The 25,775-nt window shown below is 37.4% G+C and overlaps 1 pseudogene; it reads right to left on the bottom strand.

Moving 5' to 3' along the window:
• Window positions 1–3,389: 3,389 nt before the first annotated feature.
• Window positions 3,390–20,405, bottom strand: LOC128579065 (N-lysine methyltransferase KMT5A-like; annotated as a pseudogene).
• Window positions 20,406–25,775: the final 5,370 nt, after the last annotated feature.

Below are 25,775 nucleotides of genomic sequence, written 5' to 3'. Positions count from 1 at the left end.
TTCATGTTTAATAATTTAGCATCATTTCTTAATCAGTTAAAGTACATTAACAAACATTTTGTTCAATAAGGCAATAAGGATGTTTTTTTATTCAGGAGGTATGTTTTTTACATGCAAAGATAATTCACCTGTACTATGTATTATAAAAGTAAAAGCCAGAACTTTCTACCTCAAAACTAAACATGTTGTTGTTCTATTGTCTTGTGGAAATGGTTGAGTTTAAATGAATATAGTTTGTTTTTTCTCTGACGTATAATGTAATATGAAAGTAATATTTCCTAAGTACCTATAGGAATTTTTAAGATTTTGTGAGGACATGGCTATTTATAAGATTGATAAAATTCTTTTTCATTGATTTTTTGCCTAAAATATGGTTAACTACTCCAATCTGTATAAATAAGACTTTCTTCAACACAAGGAAGTTTTTTTCTGTTATATTTTTAATTATGTTTCTTTACATCCAAATACACTGAAAGATTTCTAAAATATTCTTTTAGATTTTTCTTTTTTAAAAAATTGTCCCCATCCTACAACAGGTTTTTCCAAAGCGGTTAGCTTGCAGTCCTACCAACAGTATAAAAGTGTCCCTCTCTCCATCCATGCCAGCATCTGCAACTCCTGGATATAGTTTGTTGTGATAAGGGTTATGTGATATCTCAGGGTGGTTTCGATTTGCATTTCTTTGATGATTAGAAACAATGAGCATTTTTGCATATTTTTTAGCCATTCATCTGTCTTCCTCAGAGAAGGTTCTGCTCATGTCTTTTACCCAGTGATAAACAAGATTGTTTTCTCTTTTTTTGTTGTTGATTAATAGGGGTTCTCTATCCATCCTGGTTATCAAGCTTTTGTCAGATTCATAACATTCAAGTATCTTTTCCCATTCTGAAAATTGTCTATTTGCTTTAATTATTGTGTCCTTAACTGTGCAAAAGCTTTTCAGTTTAATCAAGTCCCATTTGTGTATTTTTGTTGTGATTGCCACTGACGTCTTCTTCATAAAAAAATCTTTCCCCCGGCCAACATCCCTAAGAGGTTTCCCCATACTTTCTTTAGAGTTTGTGTCACTTCATGTCTTAGATTTGAATCTTTTATCCATCTTGAATCAATTTTTGTATATGGTGGAAGATGTGGGTCCAATTTCAATCTTTTACATGTGGTTATCCAGTTCTACCATCAACATTTGTTGAATGGGAGCTTTTTGCATGTTTGGTTTGTTAAAGATCAGATGGGTCTAAGAGATTGGTTTCATCTGTTTATCATTTTCTATCCTCTTCCAAATGTCTATGTTCAGATTTTTGTGCCAATACCAGGCTGTTTTGATCACTGTCAACTTATAATGTAATCTAAAGCAGTGTTTTTATGACTAAAAATTGCCTTGGCTATATGCTTTTATTTCTGGTTCCGTACAAAACAAACAGTTATTTTTTCTAGTTCCACAAAGTATGATGTTGGTATTTTAATCAGGATTGCATTGAATCTGTAAATTGATTTGGGTGGTATAGACATTTTAACAATGTTGATTGTTCCCAGCCAATATCATTGTATGTTCTTCCATTCGTTAGGTTTCATGAATTTCTTAAGGTTTCATAAGTCTCCTTGTAGAGATCCTTCACCTTTTTTAAGGTATATTCACAGGTATTTCATTTTCTTTGAGTGTACTCTGATAGGAATTGAATCTTTGATTAGCTTCTTGACTAGGCTGTTATTGGCATATACAAAGGCTACTGATTTGTGAACACCGTTTTTATACCCTGAGTTGTTACTATATTTCTTGATTACTTCCATGAGTCTTGTTGTTGAGTCTCTGGGGTTTTCTAAGTATAAGATAATATTCTGGTCAACGAACAAGAATTTGATGTCCTCTTCCCTCAATTGGGTGCCCTTTATAGCCTTCTCTTGCTGATTGAATTAGCTACAACTTCCAGCAGCAGTATGTTGAATAGTAGTGGCAATAGTAGTGAACAGAGGACATACTTGTTTGGTTCCTTTTCTAAGTGCAAAGGCTTTCAGTTTTACTCCATTTAGTATATTAGTTGTGGGTTTGTCTTACATGTCATATTCAGCATAGGGTTGTTCTCCAATCAGTTTAAGATATGTGCCACCTATACCTACATTCTTAAGTGTTCTTTTTTTTCCCCATTACAAAACTTATTTCTAATTAGAATAGAATACCATCTCAGATCTCTTCTACAAAAATGAAAACAGCCCCCAATATAACACAGCCTCTTCACTCACTTCAAGACCTATATACATGGAAGTTGTTTTCTGTTTTTTTTTTTCTTTCTTTCTTTTTAATTTCCTGGGGTTTTTTTATTTATTACTATTATTTTTTAAAAAGAAATTCAGTGTTCACATTTCTATAAAGAATTAACCCAGTTTCAGGAAACCCTGCCCTGGCAAGGTAGGTAAGCAGTGCTTTCCCTGCCCACAACTGGTTTGATTTCCTGCCCTGATGCTTCAAGGTGCCCAGAAAGGCAGTAGCCTCTGGAAGAGTAAATCTCTGCATGGAACATGCTTCAAGGCCACGTGGTCAGTTAGCTTTCAAGAATGCAGAGGGGAAGACTAGCTTACTGTGAAACCTTAAAAATTATATATTCATATACTTCAATGTGTGCCTGATGAGATATCAGGAGAACAAGAGCTTGAAAACATGTCGTCCAGGCTTCAGGAGGCAGCATCTTCCTCACACCCACCAAACATAGATGTTGGGAGTGTGGGGACAAAGTCCTGGCTCTTCCACTGGAGGCAGGAGACTTGCCCAGCCTCCTAGTTCATGTTTGACTCTTTCCTCTAAAACCTGTGCTGAGTCCTTGATTGCACACAGGGTTGCACAAATGTTCAACTTGTATACAAGAAAAGTACAATAGCAACTGGAATATAAAAGTTTTCTTACTATATGGCCATCTGTTCAAGTCTACCTTGGAAACATGTAACAGATATTTAAATACTACAGTGAAAAGGCATCCGCATATACTTTTCAAAAATCATCTGAAGTCATCTGCTAAGATTAAGTGTGTAAAAAAAAAATCAATTCCCCACCCATTACCCTCGCTGCACCCTGAGTTCCCCCCTCCCTTCTGTAATGGGTGGGGCCACACCCACGGTGCATCTTAGAATGGATAGAGGAGAAAGCTACTAAATGCAGAATACAAATGTCTACATACAATAACTAAGAAAATCCCACGAAGGCTACGTTGACCAGTTTGATGAGAATATTTCAGATTGCATATGAAACCAGCACATTGTACCCCTTGATTGCACAAATGTACACAGCTATGATTTAACAATAAAAAAAGAAAAGAAAAGAAAAAAAATCAATTCCCTTTAAGGGCACTTTGTCCTTTGAAGAAGAAGGGGTGAGGGAAGGAGGGCGACGGGCCAATCAGCTAATTCTCCAGCCATGGGTAGCCTTTGATGGAAGCCTTGCTGCGGTCGGCATGGTCATACAAGAGCTCCTGTCCAGCCTCAATATTTCAGGTGGCGATGAGGATGAGGTGAGGTAATGCCATCCCTGTGTGCAGTTTGGTTTGTCAATTCCCACACTTGCTAGAATTGATCAGCCTTCCCAGGCGATTTGTCTCTCCAGTTACATCCACACAGTAGGTTTTGCTCAGATACTGGAAATAGTACATTTAACAGCCTATGGAGTGGTCTTGCACATACAGAGCCTCCCGCTTCTTGGCATCGGTGATTTTGATGGGGTCCCCGTGGTATTCTACCACAAAGTCACCCTAGGAGAAATGCTCGGTGGCTATCACACCCCTGCCTTTGCCATCAATGAGGTCAATCTTCATGCCTTCTTCTTTCCCACTTTCGATCAATTCATCTATTCTTTGTTTCTTCTGACTGCAGCTCAGCTTTGCTCTTCCTGGAGCTCCTTCGGACAGGGTAGAAATCTGTGAGCTTGCATTTTTGTTGTGTTTTTCCTTGAGCTTTCTCCCGAGGGGTCTGTTTGCCCATGATGGGCTTTTTCAGAGCTTGATTGGCAACTGCTGCATTGGTAGAATCACCAGACCAGGTTGGAGTTTTTGGAGGCTCTGCTGCTTCAGACTTTTGGTTTGGCAAAGGTGCCAGGGGACCTTTTCTGTCATCTTTGATCTGTTCTTCAGACTTCATGGTATTCCATATTGCATTTCCAGGATTTCTTTTCTCTTCTCGTCACCTGTAGATTCCATCTAATGGTTTCCCCTGGTATTTGACATCGAGATGTGCAACTGAATTTTCTTCCTGAAGGGGGTAAAGCACTCCAGAGAATTTTTTCGGACTCCTGTAGGAATAGATCTTTGATTGCCCAGGAAATGCGTTCTCCCTGTGGCTGTGGAGCCTGCACAGCCCCTCCGCTCCACCATCTCTAGGCCCTGGGCCGTCGCTGCCACCACTGTGGCCTACACTGCGCTGGGCTTGAACATCTTCCTGCCTGCAGCCCAGCTCAGACTATGGAGGCGTGCCCTGCGCCTTTGCCACTGCAGCCGAGCCACCACCGCTGCAGCTGCCACTGCAGAAGCCACCAGTGGCACCGTGGTGCCCTAGGAACGCAGGCGGCACCGCAAGGCACCCCCTTCCCTCAAGGCCTGCAAGGCAGGCCCTGGCTCCTGTGCACTGTGGCAGCCCTGGGCCTCCTGGAACAGGCTCACAGGGACGGAGGCACTGGTGGCGTGTCCTCAGTGGCCCTCCCGCCGGCTATCCGGCTCCCACCCCAGGAAGATCTTAAGTATTCTTGTTAGAAAAGGCTACTGAGTGTTTTCAAAATTTTTTTTTTTTTTTTTTTTGCAGTTTTTGGCCAGGGCTCGGTTTGAACCTGCCACCTCTGGAATATGGGCCTGGCGCCCTACTACTTTGAGCCACAGGCACTGCCCTGTTATGAAATGTTTTTTTCTACATTTATTGGAAGGATCATATGGACTTTTTTTTAATTATTAAATCATAGCTGTGAACATTAATGTGGCCTTTGTTTTTGCTTCTGTTAATACGGTGAATTACATTTACAAATTTGCATATGTTAAACCAGCCTTACATACCTGGAATGAAACTTACTTGATTGTGGTATATAATTTTTTTAGTGTGTTGCTGTAATCTATTGGGTAAGAAGTTACTGAGTAGTTTTGAATCAATATTCATTAGTGAAATGGATCTTTAATTCTCCTTTTTATTTGGGTCGTTTTCTGGTTTTGGTATCAGGGTGATATTTGGTTCATAGAACATGTTAGGGAAAGTTCCTTTTTTTCTCAATGTTTTGAAAATGGTTCTATAGCATAGGTACAAGTTTATCTTTGAGGGTTTTATATAGTTGTGGTGTGAAACCACCTGGTCTAGGACTATTTTGTGTTGGAATATTTTTTATTGTTTCTTTGGTGTTAGTGCTTGATCTGTTCAAGAGATCTATTTCTTCCTGGTTAAGTCTAGGGAGACAGTATGATTCCAGGTATTGTTCCATTTCCTTCTCATTGTCAAATCTGGGCATATAGTTTCTTGTACTAGTCAGGGATAATTTTCTTATATCTCAGTGGTATCTGGTGTTATTTCTCCTTTTTCACTTCTGATTGAGGTTGCTAGAGCTTTTACTTTTCTATTTCTACTAAACCTGACCAAAAGTTTTTCTATTTTATTTATTTGCTCAAAAGAAAATCAACTTTTTGTTAATTTTCTGAGTGATTATTTATTTTATTTTTTTCAGTTTCATTTATTTCTGATCTAACTTTGGTTATTCTGGTAGATTTGGGATTGAATTGCTCTTCATTTTCCATTTCTAAGATGGTTCATTAGATTGTTGATTTGCTCTTTTTCTGTGTTTTGAATGTATGCATTGAATATGACAAATGTCTCTCTTAGGACTGCTTTTGCAGTATCTCACAAGTTTTGGTAACTTGTAGCTCCATAGCTGTTATGTTTGAGGAGTTTAATAATTTCCTCCTGTATCTCTTCCAGATGTTATTCAGCATAGGGTTGTTTAGTTTCTATGTCTTTGTGTGGGGATAATTTTTTTGGAGTTAAGTTTTATCTTTATTGCCCCGTGGTCTGAGAAGATACAAGGTACAATTTCAATTTCTAAAGTTTTGTTGAGGTTTGATTTGTGACCTACATTATGATGTATTTTACAATATGTTCCATGGGCTGAAAAGAAGAATGTATATTCATTTATTTGGGGATGTTTTTTTCTGTATATGTCTATTAAGGCCATTTTTTCTATGATTGAATTTAAGTGCCTTGTTTAGTTTCTGTTTAGATGATCTGTCCAGTTCAACCAGAGGGGTATTATAGTCACCAGCTATTATGGTGTTGCAGTGTATCATATAGCTCAGACCAATCAATGCCTGCTTCATAAATCTGGGAACATTTAACTTGAGTGTGTAACTATTTAGAATTCGAAATGTCCTCTTGAGGTATTGTTCCCTGATCAGCATGAAGTGACCATCTTTATCTTTCTTAATTTTTGTTGCTTTAAAGCCCTTGTATCTGAAAATATGGTTGTGATCCATCCTTTCTTCTGGTTTCCATTTGCCTAAAATATTGTTTTCCAACCCTTTACCTTGAGTCTTCTTTTGTTGTTCAAGGTTAGGTGTACCTCCTGGAGACAGCATATGGATGATTTGTGCTTTTCAATCCAATCAAGCAGCTTGTGCCCCTTCAGTGGGAAATTTAATCCATTTACATTTATTGAGAGAATTGATAAGTGTGGTGGAGTTCTTTCATCTTATTTAGAGAAGGTCCATTGTTTAGTTTTATCCTTTGTGCTATTGTGGAAGCCAGGCTTTGTCTAGTTTGTGCTTGTTTGCTTTGATGATCCATTGTGAAGTTCGGTGTGCAGAATAGGTCTAAGTATTTCCTCTATAGCTGGTCTTGTTGTGGTGAATTTCCTCAGTATTTGCATATCTGCAAAATATTTTATTTCTCCATTAATTTTGAAGCTTAGTTTAGCAAGATACAGAATTCTGGGCTGAAGATTATTTTTTTTAAGAAGGATAAATGTGGCTGACCATTCTCTTCTGGCTTAGAAAGTTTCAGCTGAAAAATCAACTATCACCCTGCTGGATCTTGCCCTTTAGGTCAATTGGCACTTAATCTGGCTGCTTGCAGAATTTTCTCTTTGCCTTGACTTTGGACAGGTTCATTACAATGTTTCTTGGAGATACTCTCTTTGTGTTGAGATTGCTCAGAGTTTGATATCCCTCAAAAAGGAGTGTTTCAGAATCTTTAGTGATACTTGGGAAATTTTCATTTATGATATCCTCCACACATAGGACTTCCATTCCTTTGGAACATTCTTTGTCCTCTGCAGGAATACTTGTAATTTGTATGTTTGAATGCTTCATGAAGTCTATAATTCTCTGAGCAAATATTCTGCTTTCTCTGTCCTCTTTTGTGCCTCTTTAACTGGATGGGTTAGCTCAAGAGCTGTATCCTATAGCTCTCAGATTCTTTCTTCTCCATGGTCTAATCTGTTATTGATACTTTCTACTTCATCTTTAAGTTCCATGATTGATTCTTTTAAGGCCTTAAGCTATGCCATATCCTTTCTATATTCTTTATAGCTTTTGTCCTTTTTTTTGGTTCTGTTTTTCCATGTGCTCATCAATTCTTTCTTATTTTTGCCATTCATATTTTAACTTCCATTTCTTTCATTTCCATTAATTCTTTCCTTGTGGAATGCCCTGTGTTTTCTACCTCATGTTCCTTTGGGGGATGCAGTTGCTGTATTCTGGTTTTTTGTGTTGCCAAAATTTTCCTGTTTGTTCCTCCTAATGTTTTCTTCTCATTAACTCTTTCCTTCTATTTTTTTTCCTGTTATCTCTCTCTTTTGCTATAAATTCCTTGTCTAGGCTCAGCACCTGTGGCTCAAGCAGCTAAGGATTCAGCCACAGGTGCTAGCTAAGAAAATAAATGAGCTGGTGGGTTTGAATTCAGCCTGGGCTCACCAAAAACAATGATGGCTGCAATTCAAAAAATAGCCAGGCACTGTGGCAGGCACCTGTAGTCCCAGCTACTTCAGAGGCAGAGGCAGGAGAATCGCTTGAGCCCAGGAGTTGGAGATTGCTGTGAGCTGTGATGCCACAACACTCGACCCAGGGCAACATATTGAGGCTCTGTCTCAATAAATAAATAAGTAAATGATTTGTCCCAGAGTTTAGATGTTGAAGTGGCCTTTGGTATAAGGCCAAGAGGAAGATGAGAAAAAAGTAAGAGGGAAAAAGAAAAGAAAAAGAGAAAAATAAAGAAGAGGGAATGGAAGAAAAAAATTAAAGAAAAGGAGAGAAAAAGGATAGTAAGAGAGTTAGAGAGTGGCAGGAGAAATCGTGGTGGTTGTTGGAGTCCTTTAACCAAACCTACAGCTCCAGGAAGTTGGTGGGCTGGTCTGTGTGGGTTCCTTGAAGTCAAGAGCTCCTTACCAGTCTGCACAAAAGCAAGACCCCCACCTGTGCTAAATATAAAGAAATCCGGAGTATGTTACAAGAAGGATTTACCAATGCCTTCTTTCCAAAGGCTGAAGCTGGAACCGTACACAAGGCTATGAGTTAGTGGCCTCCTTGGCTCTGCCTGTAATCCTAGTACTCTGGGAGGCTGAGGCTGGTGGATTGCTTGAACTCAGGAATTCAAGAACAGCCTGAGCAAGAGTGAGACCCCATCTCTACCAATTATTTAACTGCTTTTGTATGATGGATATTTGTTTGTTTATAAGGTTTTATTTGTTGCATACAGAAAACAGAAAATAGAAAAACTAGCTGGGTGTTGTGGCAGCCACTTATAGTCCCAGATGCTTGGGAGGCTGAGGAAAGAGTATTGCTTGAGCCCAGGAGTTTGAGGGTGCTGTGAGCTATGATTACACCACAGCAATCTACCCAGGGCGACAGAGTGAGACTCTGTCTTAAATATATATCCATATAAAATCAATTTTACTGGCTCATGTTTTTAAAATAGTATGAAATTTTCTCTTATTATTATATAGAAAAGCATAAAGAACCTAACAAAATATTGTACCACATTCTCCCATTCCTGATACCCCTAACTGAGCAATTTATACAATTAAAAGCAACACATCTGTGAAATTAGAAAATTCTTGCTACAAAAAAGTTAGAAACTGAAAAGTTGAAAGCCACTCTCCCTTACCTAGTTCTTCTCAAGACTGAATTCCTTTATTCATTTCCTGGAAATGTTTGAAAATATATAAAACTATGGCATATACTTATTGCTTTTCAATTTCTGTTTCTTGCTTGAAAAGATTACAATTATTACAATTGTAATAATTAATTAATTACAATTAATTACTATATGCAATTATTTACTTTGCTTTTCTCGTTTTATGTATCTTGGGGATCATTCTCTAAATGCAGTATAAATATATCTTTTTCTTTTTAACAGCTTGCATAAAAAAGTCACTTGTGAGGATGTACCACCAGTTATTTAACTGCTTTTCTACAATGGATGTTTGGTTGTTCATAGGATTTTATTTGTCGCATATTTTGTTTTTACTATTACCAATTATGTTATTGCCTTCATGTCTATAGGGAAATCTTTAAGTACTGGGAACTGGGTTAAAGGACATATGTGTTTTATATATTGATAGAAACACTAAATTGTCATCCAGAAATGTTGCACTAAAAAACATTTGAACAAGTTTTTGAGAATGCTTGTTTGCCAGAATTCCTCAAGCACTGGTCATCAAGCTTTTTAGTAATTACTAATCGAATAATTTGAGATTGTATTTTGTCTTGATTTGCATTTGCTTCATTATGTGTGGAGTTACTTTTAAAATGTTCGTTGGCCATTTGAGTTTTTTCCTCTAAACTATCTGTTCATATACAATGACTTTTCTGCCTCCTCTGCTGTTCATCTTTTCCAATAGCTAACAGTAGAATGTCTATGGATAATTAACACTGATTAATTAAAGTATTACATTGCTTGGTTAATTTATTACAGTAGGCATTAAATAATGAACATATTTACAGTATTATCCTACACCTGTAGGCATATATCTTTGTACTCTGGACTGAATGCCTCTTTAAAATTTGAATTCTAGAAGTGGAGTTGCTGATTTAAAGTTCAATTTTTTGTCCAAATATTCAAAATGGCATTTTTTGATGGGGAAATTATTCAAGTGTGGGAGCAGGAGAAAAATAAAAAAAAAAGAGGAACTAAATAGTTAATCTGAATTACAACATCAATCAGTTCTTAAGTAGAATTCAACTAGCAGGCTAATTGATGACGTTATTATCCTAGTGGCTTTCATCAATAAGCTTATTAAAATCCTAACTCTCCTTCTCTATTTGAGTACCCAGAACTTCTGGGAATCTGCAAATTCTAGGGTAAAAAAAAATGAAATTAATCATTTTTGAGTGAATAGGAGTATTAAAAATGATTATAAGCACATTCTGTAACATTTTACAGCCACAGAGTTTCAGCATTGGATTTATATTTCTGTTTACAGTTGTCTGATTTGGTGCACAGCATTTGAAGGAACATTTGGCACTATGGTAATTCACGAATTTTAATTAAATGAGGACAAGTAGTAGGAGAATTGAGTCAACTTCCTCTGGGGCCAATGGACTCCTGGGCAAGTGGTGCTCCAAAGAGACTGTTCAAAGCAATACATTACATTAGAATAATGTAGGAAATAATTTAGGAAGGGATGAATTGCACAAATCCTGTCTTTATCTCAAACAACTTGTTTATTGGCAGTAAGTACAGTAGGAAATATAGCGTGCCATACTTTTACATTTTTTTTATTTGAGTTATAGTTGGGATAGGACACTAATTGAGGCCAAACTGCATTAATGGCCATAATGCATAACTTAGTTTTTTAGAAATTATCAGCTGACACTGTATTAAACTAGGCATTCCAGGATTTCTTGGGGGGAGTAGTTTTATCTGCTACAAGTACAAGTAGTATGTTGTCTGCCTTGAGTTAGCAAACTACTGAAGTTACTTAACATCAATTTTCTACAGAATTATCTGAACATTTTTTGCATTCATATTATTGATAAACAAAGTCAAACACACAAAATTGATGTGCTCTTATTTTTGTTATAATAGGCATTTGAGTAATGATATATAGAACATTAATCTTGTGAAAACAGACATCCAAGTCAAAAATGTAAAACTCAAGTCTTCTGTTGTCCTAGGTATCATTGTATGCATATGCTGCTTTACATACTTGTAACAATATTGTGGCTAGAGTTTCGGTTTATACATTTCACTTAATGTATAATGTAAATACTTTCTGATTTTTATAATCTGTTTTTATTTTTGTGTCCCTTTGTGCTTTTGACTTATACATTTTTCCTTGACCAGACAGGGGTGTCCAATCTGCTGCCTGTAGGCTGCATGTTAATTTTGTGAGGACTTTTTTTGCTTGTATGTGGTGTCTGATGTCATGAAAAGTATGCATAGATTATTTATTTATTTATTTTTTTGCTAATCAGCTTTTGTTAGTGTTTGTGTATTTACTGTATGGCCCAAGACAACTCTTATTTTTAGTAATGTGCAACAGGAAACAAAAAGGGTTGGGCACCCAGAAATGTTGTTTGCCTAGGTATGTAAGCCCATTCTTCTTTCTCCATATAAGCATTTCCAACGATAAATAGATACATGCATACATGCACGCACGCACACACACACAAAAACACACACATAAAGATATATAAAAGATTGTGAATTTGTCATTTGCTTTTACTAAAGTGAGATAACGAACTATATATATATATATTTCTCAGCTATAGTAATTTTGCTTAAGTCACCATGGCAGCCACCAGATCAACAGCCTCAGATTTTTAAATGTAATTTTTTGATAACATAATTTTTAGGTGACAGTTATTTCTACCATATTGGTACATATTTATTTACCCTTCCTCCAATTCCGCATATTCAAGTTGCTTTCAAGTTTTTTGTCATTACAAATAGTGTCACAATAAGTATTCTCATACATTCATCCATAGATTGTTAAAATTAAACTCACTAGATCAAAGGATATGTGTATTTTTGTTTTTAGTGTATAAGGCCATATTACTTTAAAAGGTTGTGTGTCATATCACCTAATATAAATGAGTGGATTTTATCTGAATCATGATTCAAACAAAATATACAAATAAGTATGGAATTTATAATACAATTAGACATTTGAACAGTAAGTAGACCTTTCACTAAATTAAGGAATTTTTATGGTTTTGTAGATGAAGTAATGGTAGATATACATACTAAAATATCTATGGATAAAATAATTTGCTTCTAATTGGCTTCAGAAAGATACTCAAGGGAAAGAAGTGGATGGAAACATGGATGAAATGAGAATGGCTATGAATTCATAGTTGTTGAAACTGTTATTATGGAAGTCCAATTGTGTATCCATTGTCTTATCCTATTTTTTTTTTTTTTGAGACGAAGTCCCACTATGGCATCCTCTAGAGAGTGCTGTGGAGTCACAGCTCACAGCAACCTCCAGCTCTTGGGCTTAGGGGATTCTCTTGTCTCAGCCTACCAAATAGGTGGGACTACAGTTACCCACAATGCCTGGCTATATTTAGTTGCAATTGTCCTTCTTTAACTAGCCTAGGCTGGGTTAGAACCTGCCACTCTTGGGTTACATAGCTGGCACCGTAATCACTGTGCTATGGGTGCCGAGCCAGTCTTCTTTCATATATGTTGGAAATACTCCATAATAATAACATTAAAAACTTGTAACAATTCATTCTCTGTCTTCAGTGTATGAGAAACATCATTTCCTTACATTTCCCTTAGCAATGGGTATTACCATTTTTAAAATTTTTGCCAATCTACTGTAAGTTGAAGGGTATTTATTGCTGGAATTTGCATTTTCCTTACTGCTATGGTGGTAAATCATCTTGAGATAGAATGAAGCTTCCTTTTTAGCAGGTAGCAACCAGTTCATGGTATTCTCAAATTGACATAAAGAATACTTTCTAGAATATAAATAAGATACAGACAAGGCCACTTTGTGACTATGTTTGGAACAAGACAGAGATAAAACCATTTTGCAACCATGGAAATAATAAAACATCCCTATCTTCTGAGTAACCTGAGTGACTACTGTTCCTTTACCAATGACAACTTTAGTCTTGGTTTAATCCTATATCTGATATAAAAGTTGATAGGTTATGTAGCCATTTAATTTCCCCAATTTATTGAAAATCTCAGTCCTCAACTGATCCTCACTTTTTTAATTTTTCTTGGGATAATCTAGCACAAGCCCAAATCCTGTGAGAAGCTCCTTTCAGCTTCTTTTTCCTGAGGGAGTTTCTCTAGACTAGTCATTTTTAACTAGTGTACCAGGAGATTATCTTCGGTATGCTGTGAAAATTTTTAAAAATCATTAATTAAATTATTTTTGAAAGAAGTTCAAAGCACAGTAAGTATAATCTTTCTAATCTTTCTTTCTTTCCTTTTTTTTTTTTTTTTTTGAGACAGAGTCTCACTATGTCGCCCTTGGTAAAGTGCTACAACAACCTCCAACTCTTGGGCTTAAGTGATTCTATTGCCTCAGCCTCCTAAGTAGCTATGCCTACAGGCACCTGCCGCAATGCTTGGCTATTTTTTGTTGTAGTTTTAATTGTTGTTTAGCAGGCCTGGGCCCGGTTTGAACCCACCAGCTCCAGTGTATGTGGCCGATGCCCTAACCACTGAACTACGGGCAACAAGCCCATAATCTTTTTTCTCACTCTTGTTTTTCATCAACATAATTTAAGAATTTTAACTATAGGTTCAAGTGTGATGTGAGATAAAAAGTGTTGAAAAACACTGCTCTAGAGTATTTTCTACCTTGCTGCAGCAAGATAAATGAACCAACTTTTTTTATTATAGAAATGCTCCTGGTGGCCTTTGTTCAGTGGACTTTAAAACAATCTTTTTAAAATGAATTGTCTGTTAGGGTTTCTTCTTATTTGGAACATTTTTCCAGTTCAATGGGTAGTTCTGAAAATTTCCCTTTAGTCTGAGAGTCATTTTCATTTTTTACCACCTCTATTCTTCTCTAGGAGCTATATATACTGTGTAGTAAGAAGAACTAAAAGATAAAGATTCTCATTCAGTTTACATCACTTCAGGTTTGATGACATTAGCCAGCATTTTCAGGATTTTATCAATTCACCAAGGAGGCTATAGGGCAGATAGGCTAGAGATAGATATTGAGCCAAGCTAGACCTCTCTATTTGCGTCAGACCTCTCTGGTTCTTTTCTTGGCCACCAGTCTAGTTGGGCTGATTTCAATAATGTCTGTGGACACATGTGTGCACATGTATGTGTATGTATATGAATTTCAGTGTTTACAACTTATTGCTCGTTTCTTATGTATTGAGGGAGTAAATTGTTCTAATGTAGTTTCATTTCATCATCTTATCTTTTAAGAAACAGAGGGACTTGTGACTGCTGCTTTCCTCTACAATCCCTTGTATCCTTTCTTTCTAATTTGAGCCCAGCAAGCTGGCTCCCGCAAAGAAGGGTGATGAGAAGAAGGGCAGTTCTGCTATCAATGAGATTGTGCTCTAGGAATACACAGTCAACATTTACAAGCACCTCTATGGAGTGGGCTTCAAGAAGTGCTGACCTCAGGCACTCAGAGAGATCCAGAAATTTGCCATGAAGAAGATGAAAACTCCAGATGTGTGCATAGATACCAGGCTCAGCAAAACTGGGCCAAAGGAATAGCAATATCCCATACCACACCCATGTCCAGTTGTCCAGAAAAAGTAATGAGGATGAAGATTCATCAAAGAAGCTCTACACTTTGGTTACGTATGTACCTGTTACCACTTTCGAAAATCTATAGTCATATGAATGAGAATTAACCAGTGATGGTCAGATACATCAATTACATTTATAAAACCAGACAAAGAAATATAGTAACTGAGGCAAGATATGTGGGGGGCTGTGTGCTCTATCCTGTTTTGTCTTCAAAGCATCCCTCGAGAGAGCTGCACATTGTCATAGAGACAGAGGCTTTGTGAAATTATGTAGGCAAACATAAATGAGCAAACATGACTTCTTACATTTGCTACCTTGTCTCACAACCATAATCTAGTTTTGAAATATTTTGATCACTCTTTTTTTTTTGCAGTTTTTTGGCTGGAGCTGGGTTTGAACCTGCCACCTCCAGCATATGGGGCCGGCGCCCTACTCCTTTGAAAGATACCTTGTGTTCATTTGTCGTCAATCCCTGTTTCTACACTTACAGTTTGGCAGCTACTAATCTGCTTTCTGTCTCTAGATTTAAGGCCTTATCTGGACATTTCATATATATGAAATAATTCAATATTATTAATAATACACGATGTTTTGCATTGGGTTTCTTTCATTTAACATAATGTTTTTGTAGTTCATCCATGTTATAGCATGTATAAGCAGTAAAAAGTATTCCTTTGTATGGATAGACCATATTTTACTTCTCTGTTTAGCAGATGATGAATATTTTGTTCTTTCCATTTTTTGGCTGTACTGAATAGTGCTGCTGTGAACATTCCTATGTAAGTCTATCTGGACATGCCATCTCATTTCTCTTCATTACTTAGGAATGGAATGGCTATATAATATGGTAAATTTATGATTAACCATTTAAGAAGCCACCAAATTGTCTTCCAAAGTGGCTATAGCATTTTATGTTTGCATCAGCAATGCTGAGGTGTAATTTACCTACCACGAACTCACAAACACTTTTATTTTTTCTGTAAAGGGCCAGATAGTAAATATTTTAGAATCTGTAGTCCACTACGGTCTCTGTAGCAACTCCCCAACTTTGCTATGATACTATGAAAGCAGTCATAGATGGTACATAAACAAATGGGAGTGGCTGTGTTGTGGTAAAACTTTATTTATAAAAATAATGGCCCAGTAATCTGCCAACCCCTTAACTGCTTACAGCCATTCTAGTACGTGTGTGATGGTATCTCATTGTAGTTTTAATTTGCATGTCTCTGATGACTAATGATGTGAAGCATCTGCTAAGATGCTTATTAGACATTTGTACATATTCCTTAGTGAAAGGAAGATATTTGTTCAAATATTTTACCCACATTTTAATTGAATTATCTTCTTATCATTGAATTATGACAGCTCTTCATACATCTAGATAGAAGTCATTTAACAGATATGCACATATGTGAGTTGTGTTTTTCCCCACAATCTGTGGCTTTCTTTTCATTTCCTACATAGTGCCTTTGTAATAAACAATCTTTTTTAATGTTGATGCGGATTAATTTATGAAAGTTTTCATTTATGGATTAGGGTTTTTGAATTCTATCTAAGGACTCTTTGTCTAATCCTAGGTCACATGAATTTTCTTCTATGTTTTCTTTCTAAACATTTGTAGTTTAGCCCTTACTTATAGGTCCATGATTCACTTAGAGCAATGTTATTTATTTATTTATTAAATCATAACCATGTGCATTTATGCAATTATGGGGCATCATACACTGGTTTTATAGACAATTTGATATATTTTCATCACACTGGTTAACATAGCCTTCCTGGTTTTTTCTTAGGTATTGTGTTAAGACATTTATATTCTACATTTAGTAAGTTTTGCAAGTACCCTTGTAACATGCACCGTAGGTGTGGTCCCACCAATTACCTATCCACCACTCATCTCATCTTTCCCCTTTCCCCATATTCTGAGGCTATAATTGGGTTACAGCTTTCATGTGAAAGCTATAAATTAGTTTCACAGTAGAGCTGAGTACACTGGATACATTTTTTTTCCATTTTTGATTTACTTTGCTAAGAGTAATTTTCCTCTTAATTTCCCCTATGACCCAGCTATCATTCAGCATAAGGTTATCTAGCTTCCAAGACTTTGTATGAGTATGGAGATTCCTGTTGTTGTTGAGTTCAACTTTAATTCTGTGATAGTCTGAGAAGGTATAAGGAATAACTTATATTCTTTTACATTTTCTGAGGTTAGACTTGTGACCTAAGATGTGATCAATTTTGGAGGAAGTTCCATGGGCTGATGAGAAGAAGATGTATTCAGTTTTATTCGTATGAAATGTTCTCTAGATGTCTCTTAAGTCAAATTGTACTATGGTCAGGTTTAAGTCCAAAATATCTTTACTTAGTTTAATCATGGAGAATCTGTCCACCACTGCCAAAGTGGTATTAAAATCTTCAACTATTATGGTGCAGGAAGGGTCTGTTCAGGTCTGTTATGGTCTCTTTTACAAATTGAGGAGCATTCTGGTTGGGTGCATAAGTGTTAATAGTTGAAATTTCTTGATGTTGGGTGTTTACCTTGACAAATATGAAGTACCCATCCTTATGTTTCCTTACTATTGTTGGTTTAAAGCCTATTGTATCTGCAAATAGAAATGCAGCCCCTGCTTTTTTTCTGTTTTCCTTTTGCCTGAATTATAGATGTCCATCCCTTCTGAGTCTATTTTTATTTTTTATGGTAAGGTGCGCCTCTTCTATGCAACAAATATCTGGTCTGGGTTTATGTATCTAGTCAGCCAATCTATGCCTCTATAGAGGACAATTTAAGCAATTCACATTAATTGAGAGAATTAAAAAGCATGATAGTGTTTTTGGTGTCATGTTTATCAAATGTCTAGTGTTTATTTTTAGTCCTTACCCTCCTGTGGAAAAGTTAGGTTTTATTCAAAATTTCAGGGTGAGTTTATTTTGCCCCAGGACCATTTGGCTGGTCATGATGGAGATGGGACTGAGAATATCCTGGAGAGCTTGTTTGGTTCTGGCAAATTTCTTCAACATCTGTATGTCATCAAAGTATTTGATTTCTCCATCATAGTTGAAGCTTATTTTATCTGGATACAGGATCCTGGGCTGGAAGTTATTTTGTTTTAGGAGATTGAAGGTTAAAGACCAACTTCTTCTGACTTGGAAATTTTTGTCTGAGAGATCGGCAGTAATTCTGATATTTCTCCCTTTACATGTAATGCTTTTCTTATGCCTAGCTGCTTGCAGAATTTTCTCCTTAGTCATAACTTTGGTGAAGTTAATTACAATGTGCCTAGAAATGTGTTTTTTGAATTGAGACATACTGGGGTTCTGAAACTCTCTGCTATCTGAATTTCAGTATCCCTTGCAATGCCTGGGAAATTCTCGTCCATAATCTCTTAGAGTAAAGAATCTGTGCTTTCTAGAACCATCCTCTTTTCCTTAAGGAAATATTACAGGGTGAAGGTTTGTTCTTTGGAATATTCCACAACACTCTCAGGGAAAGATCAGTTTTGCTCTCCATCTGTCTGCCTCTTTGAATGTTTGGGTGGGTTCATATGTTTTGTCTTCGATTTAAAAAAATCTTTCTATTATGGAGGTATTCTACTGACTTTTGGAGCTCCTTGAATAAATTTTTCATTTCACTGAGCTCTGCTATCTGATTTCTCATTACATCCATATCCTTGATAAATTTGTCTTTGAATTCATTTACGTCTTGAGACAACTTTTGTACAACATTTTAGATTTCTATATCCATCTGTTCCTCCAATTTATTCATCTTATTTTCAATCCAAATTCTGAATTATACTTCTAACATTTTGACCATTTGTTTATAAATAACATCTTCTGACATATACCTTTTGTCATTCCTTGGGGAGTTGATTTTCTCTGATTATTCATGTTGCCAGAGTTGTTCCTCTGGTTCTGCTTCATGCTTAATTTCTGTATTGGGGTATTAAAACTGGAAGGGTGTGATTGAATTTGGGGTTCCACGAATGTCGTTCACTAGCCCTTTACCAAAGAGCAGTGATTAGTGCTTGTGGTTTTTCCTTAGCTTTACAAACGTCCCTTTCAGACCTGCAGCTAGAGAAACTGAGAAGCAAATTGGTGTGATAGAGCTAGCCGGCTCTTACTTGTTGTCTTCTATGCTACTGACTCATAAGAGAAGGATAAAATCTCAGCTAGGGGGAGGTACCGGAACCTAAGATCCCTCACCCCTCTCCAGCATGTATTGCAACCTATTGTAGGAGGGGTCAGTCCCTCTCAGTTCAACACAACCTCTGTTCAATTTTGGATGGTCTCCGTGTGGACTGCCCAAATCCATAGTTCCAAAAGCAATTATCCCAGGCAGTACAAAACACTGCTGAACTGTGAGAGTTCGATTAGTGATCAGTAACCTGGTGGTAGGTTTCCACAGGCAATTTGGACCCAGAAACCCAAAATGCTGGAGTTTGGCTCTCTCTGGTAGTCAAGGGGATGGGAAGGTTCACTCAGGCCAATAGTCAGGCCAGAGGAATTGGTGCCTCCTTCCCTGCCCTATGCTGCAGCCTCACCCTGCCACTGGTAGGCCCACAGGACTACAGCCCTGGTCCCTTCACTAGGTGGAAGCAACAGGGATATGGGTCTGCCTGAGGAAAGGAAGATCAGAGTCTCCTGTGTGTTATAATCTTCCACCAGAGTAACCTCATGGGTCTGAATCTGGGCTCCCTGGTTCCCTGTAGTGTTCAGTAGCTTCTCTGCCCAAGGCTGGTGCCACTGCCATGAGTAATCTCATGGATTTTCTGCCTCTGTCTCCACTGTGCTCTGTGGTGGGCTGGGTGTAACTAGAGCTCAGAGAAGGATACATCTCTGTCCCAGCCACACTCCGGGCTGGTGCTGCTGTCATGTGTATTCTCGTGGAGTTTGCAGTTTCTGTCTCTAGTGAACTCTGCAGTGGGCTGGGTGCAATTAGAGCTCAGAGAGAGTGTCTCTGTCCCAGCCCCACCCAAGGCTGGTGCTGTCACTGTGTATTCTAACAGAGTTTGAGATTCTTTCCCAGCTATGCTACACTGTGGGCTGGGCATATTTTGATTCCACAAAAGCTGGGACTCTGCCTCAGCCCCGCCACACTGCACAGTGAGTGCCAAAACTGCACGGGTACTCTTATCTTAGTCCCAGCTTCATCCTGCCCAGGCAGGTACCACCGAAGGCATATTCCCAGTTCACAGAGCCTGTGTTTTTATCCCAGTTCTGCTTGACATGTGGCTCCCTTCAGGGTAGAGGCCTGGCTCCCTCTGATTGCCAAAAAAAATAGGAAATGTTTCTCCAAAGTATGACCCAGGGTGTGAGCCCTGTTGTCACTGCCACTGCCTCATTCTGCTGTGGGCCACATTACTCCCTCTCCTGCTTGGTGCCCTTTGTCTGCAATCCCGACTTCATGCCCATGTAGCTGTTTTAGAACAGACATATAGAGCCCAAAGCCATGACCATACCTCTCAAGAAATTGCCCAAACAATCTGAACTCCACAGGGGATAGACTTCCAAAACATGGGGTAGGGATGGAGGGGTGGGCTGGGAGTTCACAATTGCAGGTATGTGTTCAGTTTTACGTTGGGCAGGAGGAAGCCGAGGCTCACATCTGGGATCTCTTTAGGGAAGGAGATCCTGTTAATAGTGGCTCTCTCCCGTGGGGTAAAAATGAGATTGAACTCTGTTCTCTTTTTTGTAGAAAGTTCAGTATGAGCCGTTCTCATGGGGGACAGGACTCAGGTCAGCTTGGCGATGGGTTTTGAACCTATAGCTTGTTTCCGTGGGGTTGCAGCCTGCCTCTGCAAGGGTGATGTGCATTCCTCAATCTTCTTTCTTAGATCAGCTCCAAACCATCAGCTTTCTTGAGAATCTTCTGTTGTTTATCTCTCCTTCTGGATGGAGCCTCTGACCTTTAATCTTTTAAATAAAATAAGTTTCATCCCAGGATCCTGTATCTTGCTAAACTGAATTTCATTTGTGATGGAGAAATCAAATACTTTACTGACTTCCATATGTTAAAGAAATTTGCCATAACTAGACTAGCCCTCTAGGAAGCACTCAGACATATTCTTCATAATGGCCAGCATGACAGTCCTCACAAAGAAAACTTACTCAAAATTTAAACAACAAAGCCTGGCTTCCACTATGTTGAAAAGTTTAAACAATATGCATTGGATCTCTGAAGAACAAGATGACAAAAATTCTACCATAGCTATCAATTCTCTCAATCAATGACAATGTCTTAAATTCTTCTCTAATGTGACACAGGTTGGCTGACTGGATAAAAAAAAACTCAGGCCAGGTATCTGTCCTCCTCTAGGAGAGATAAAGGATAAAATAAGACTCAGGGTGAAGGGATAAAAAACAGTAATCTAGGCAAATGGAAATCAAAAAGAAAGCCTGGGTCTGAATTTTATTTTCTGGTACAATTGGTTTTAAACCAACAAAAAATAAGAAAAGCCTGGGATGGCAAGCCAAAGACACAACATGAAGAGATTTTGATAATTAACATTTATGTGCCCTACCTGAATGCTCTCCTTGATTTCTAAAATAAACCCTAACTGATCTGAACAATATGGTATCTTCCTGCACTATCATAGTTGGAGATTTGAATACCCCGTGGCAGTTCTAGATAGTTTCTCTAAGAAGAAACTAAACAAAGAAATAATGGACTTAAACTTGACCCTAGAACAAATAGACATAGACATATACAAAATATTTCAGCATAAAAAAGTTTGCATTCCTCAATGCATGCCTTCAGGACATGGATCATACCCCAAACTAACTATAGTTTAGGACACAGTCTAATATCAACAAATTTGAAAGAATGGAAATTATTCCTTGTATCTGCTTGGATCACAGAATAAATCACACAATCACAGAATAAAATTTGAAGTCAGTAGCAACAGAAATCTTCATATTCCAATAAAGTCATGGAAGCTAAATAACTTTATGCTAAATAACCAGATGTCTGGAATAAAATGCTAATGAAGACACAAACTATCAAAACCTGTGGCATACTGCAAAGGCAGAGGAATTCATAGCAGTAGAAGCCTTCTTCAGTAAAACAGAAAGAGAGGAAGTCAGCCATAACTAGACTAGCCCTCTAGGGGTTTTAATGCAACTGGAAAAAGAAGAGCAATCTGATCCCAAACCCAGCAGAAAGTAAGACTTAGCCACAATCAGAGAACAATTGAATGAAATTAAAAGCAAAAGAATCATTTTGAAGATCAATAAAAAAAGGGTGGTTCTCTGAAAAGATTAATAAAGTTGATAAAACTTTGACTAATCAGAAACAGAAACAAAAGATCTTTAATAATTTCTATAATAATTTCTTCTAGAAATTATTAAGGGGAAATAACAACAGATACCACAGAAATATAAAAGATCCTCCACAATTACTATAAAAAAACTCTATTCTCAGAAATACAAAAATGTAGAAGAAATGGGCCTATACCTAGAAGCACACCATATTCCTAAACTCAACCAGAAAGAATGAGGAATTTTAATAGACTTATATCAAATAGTGAAATAACATCAAATATACAAAATCTCCTCCAAAAAGAAAAGCCCTGGACTAGATGGTTTCACATAAAAATTCTACCAAACTTTCAAAGAGGAACTATTACCTATAATACATAATCTATTCTCAAACATAGAAAAGGAAAGGGTCCTCCACAACACATCTTACAAAGCAAATATCACCCTGATCCCTAAACCAGGAAAGAGCCAAGAAAGAAAGAAAACTGTAAATCAATATCATGAATGAGTATCAATGAAAAAAAATTCAGTAGGATCCTAGTAAACAGAATACAATGACACATTAAGAAAGTGGCACAACATGATCAAGTTGGTTTTATCTCATGGTTACAAGGTGACTCAACATATGTAAATCCATAAATATATTTCACCACATAAATAAAATAAAAAACAAAAACTTTATGATTCTCTCAATTGGTGCGGAATAGTCTTTTCATAATATCTGCATCCTTTCATCATTAAAACACTTAAGAAAATAGACTTGTGTGCAACATTTCTTAAACCTATAGAGGCCTTCAACAGCAAACCCACAGCCAATATCATATTGAATTGAGTAAAAATGAAAGCATTTCCACTCAGATCTGGAAGTAGACAAGGATATTTATTGTCTCCACTGTTCTTGAACATAGTGCTCGAGGTCGTAGCCATCGCAAACAGGCAAGAGAAGGAGATCAAGGGTATTCAAGTGGGATCAGAGGAGGTCAAACTCTTGCTCTCTTTGGATGACATGATCTTATGTCTGAAAAACCCAGGAGACTCAATCACAAAGCTCTTTGAAGTGGTCAGGAGCATAGCAGTGTCTCAGGACACAAAATCAATACCTTCAAATCAGTAGCCTTCATATATACCAACAACAGTCAAGCTGAGAACATAATAAAAGACTCTTCCTTTTAAAGAAGTGATAAAGAAGATAAAATACCTAGGAATATATCTAACAAAGGACATGAAAGATCTCTATAAAGAGAACTATGAAACCCTGAGAAAAGAAATAGCAGAAGATGTTAAGAAATGGAAGAACATATCGAGCTTATGGTTGGGATGAATCAACATTGCTAGAATGTCTGCACTACCAAAGCAATCTAGAGATTTAATGCAATTCCCATCAAAACACCAATGTCATACTTTACAGAATTTGAAAAACAGTACTTAATGTTATATGGAATCAGAAAAAAATCTCACATAGACAATACAACTCTTAGAAATAAAAACAAATCTGGAGGCATCGTGTTACCAGACTTCAGGTTATACCACAAATCTATAGTGATCAAAACACCATGGTACTGGCAGAAAAATAGAGATGTAGATATATGAAATATAATAGAGAATATAGAGATGAATTCAGCCATATATCATCATTTGATCTTTGATAAGTCTAACGAAAACATGCACGTTGAAAAGAGTCCCTATTTAACAAACTGGGAGAAATGGTTAGCCATGTGTAGAAGAGTGAAACAGGATGTACACCTCTCACTTCTGACAAAAAATGATTCTTGTTGGATAAAAGGTTTAAATTTAAGATGTGAAAACAAATAAAAATTCTAAAAGAGAGTGTGGGGAAAACACTTGTAAGTATTGGCCTGGGAAAATATTTTATGAGGAAGAACCCTCTCCCCCCAGCAATCACAGCAACACCAATAATAAATAGGACTTGATTGAGCTAAAAAGCTTCTGCACAGCTAAGGGTACTACAGTCAATGCAAACAAATAGCCTTAGGAAAGGAAAATTTTTACATTTTATGAATCTAGGAAAGTCTGATAACTAGAATCTACAGAGACCTCAAATTAATCCATAGGGAAAGAGCAAATACCCCATTTTTATAAGGATAAAAGACTTGTACAAAAAATTCTCTGAAGATGACAGAGAAAAAGGCCAGCAAACACATGGAAAAATGCTCATCATCTTTAATCATCAGAGAAATGCAAATCAAAATCACTTTGCGATATTACCTAATTCTAGTAAGACTATCCCCACAACACAAAGTCCCACATTGCAGATGTTGGCATGGATGTGGAGAGAAGAGAATACTTTTATACTGCTGGTGGGAATGCAAACTAATACAATCTTTTTGGAAAGAAGTAAGGAGAATTCTCAAAGAACTAAAAGTTGACCTTCTATTTGATTCTGTAATTCCATTACTAAGTAACTACCCAAAAGAACAAAAATCATTTTACCACAAAGTCATTTTTTACAACAGAATGTTTATTGCAGCTCAATTATTAATTGCCAAGTTGTGGAAGCAAACCAAATGTTCATCAACCCATGAATGGATCAACAAATTATGGTATGTGTATACTATTCAGCCATAAGAAGATGGAGACTTTACATCTTTCATGTTTATCTGGATGGAGTCAGAACACATTCTTCTTAGTAAAATATCTCAATAATGAGAAAGAAACCAATATATAAGCATTTAACATTCATACAAATGATCAAACACAAATATAGTCCAGCAAGGGACAGAAATGAGGAGGGAGAGGAAAGGGGAGGGAGTAGGGCGAGCAGAGGGAGGAGGAAGGGTATTTGGTAGGATCTCACCTACTGTGCACAATGCAAGGGCATTGATCATGCCCCTCCCCATCATGGTGGATGCTCTCCTACACCTTGAACTTTACCTTGGCAGTGTGAACAATGTAACCTAAAGATTTGTTTCCTTGAATTAATTTGAAATAAGTAAATAAACAAAACAATGAAAATTTACATGCAATGAAATGTGAAGATATTAGCCTACAATTAAATTTGTAAAATCAGTCTTCAATATGCACGAATTCTTCACCTGTAGAGTCATCCAAATTTGGATTTGAAATATTTGGAATGAAAATTTCCACAAAGCAGGGTGGAAGAAGATGGCAGCCGAGTAAAAGCTTCTTTGCAATCAGGTGTGGTGAGAGTGGGGAGAGAAGACCAGGCATCTCTGGATTTTGGGATCTGCCAAGAAACTTTTGTTTTGGGATACAGGGAAACAGCGCGGGACTTCTGTACCCCAGAACAAGGACAAAAGCAGTGGAGAACTGGCAAGTGGTTGTGTTTGTTTGTTCTGAGGCCACCTGTAGCTGTAACTACAGCAGCAGGAGATTGCAAACAGGGAAGGCCTTCCTTGTGCGCTGTTTTGATTTTTTGGATGGGCTCTTGGTTGAACTATCTTGAGAGAACTTGAGTGAGATTGTGGATGACTTTAAGTATTGTCTAGGGCTGTGGACTGAGCCACTGAATTCCAATGGAGCTAGTATTTGGTTGTGGGTCACCCATGCCGGCATTGTGGGAGAACTGCCCTCGCAGTCTCCACCCTCAGGGTTGCAGAGGGAAGAGCGGGCTGTGGAGAGAAAGGAACACATTTACACTGCTGGGGGGACAGCAAACTAATATAACTTTTTGGGGAGGAAGTATGGAGAACCATCAAAGAACTCAAACTAGACCTCACATTTGATCCCTCAATCCCATTACGGGGCATCCACCCAGAAGAAAAAAATTTCTATTACCACAGAGACACTTGTACTGGACTGTTTATTGCAGTTCAATTTACAATTGCAAAAATGTGGAAACAAACAGCAATCCA

Source organism: Nycticebus coucang, chromosome Y (assembly GCF_027406575.1).
Source record: "Nycticebus coucang isolate mNycCou1 chromosome Y, mNycCou1.pri, whole genome shotgun sequence".
NCBI lineage: Eukaryota > Metazoa > Chordata > Mammalia > Primates > Lorisidae > Nycticebus > Nycticebus coucang.
This window is presented reverse-complemented; position numbering and strand designations above follow the sequence as displayed.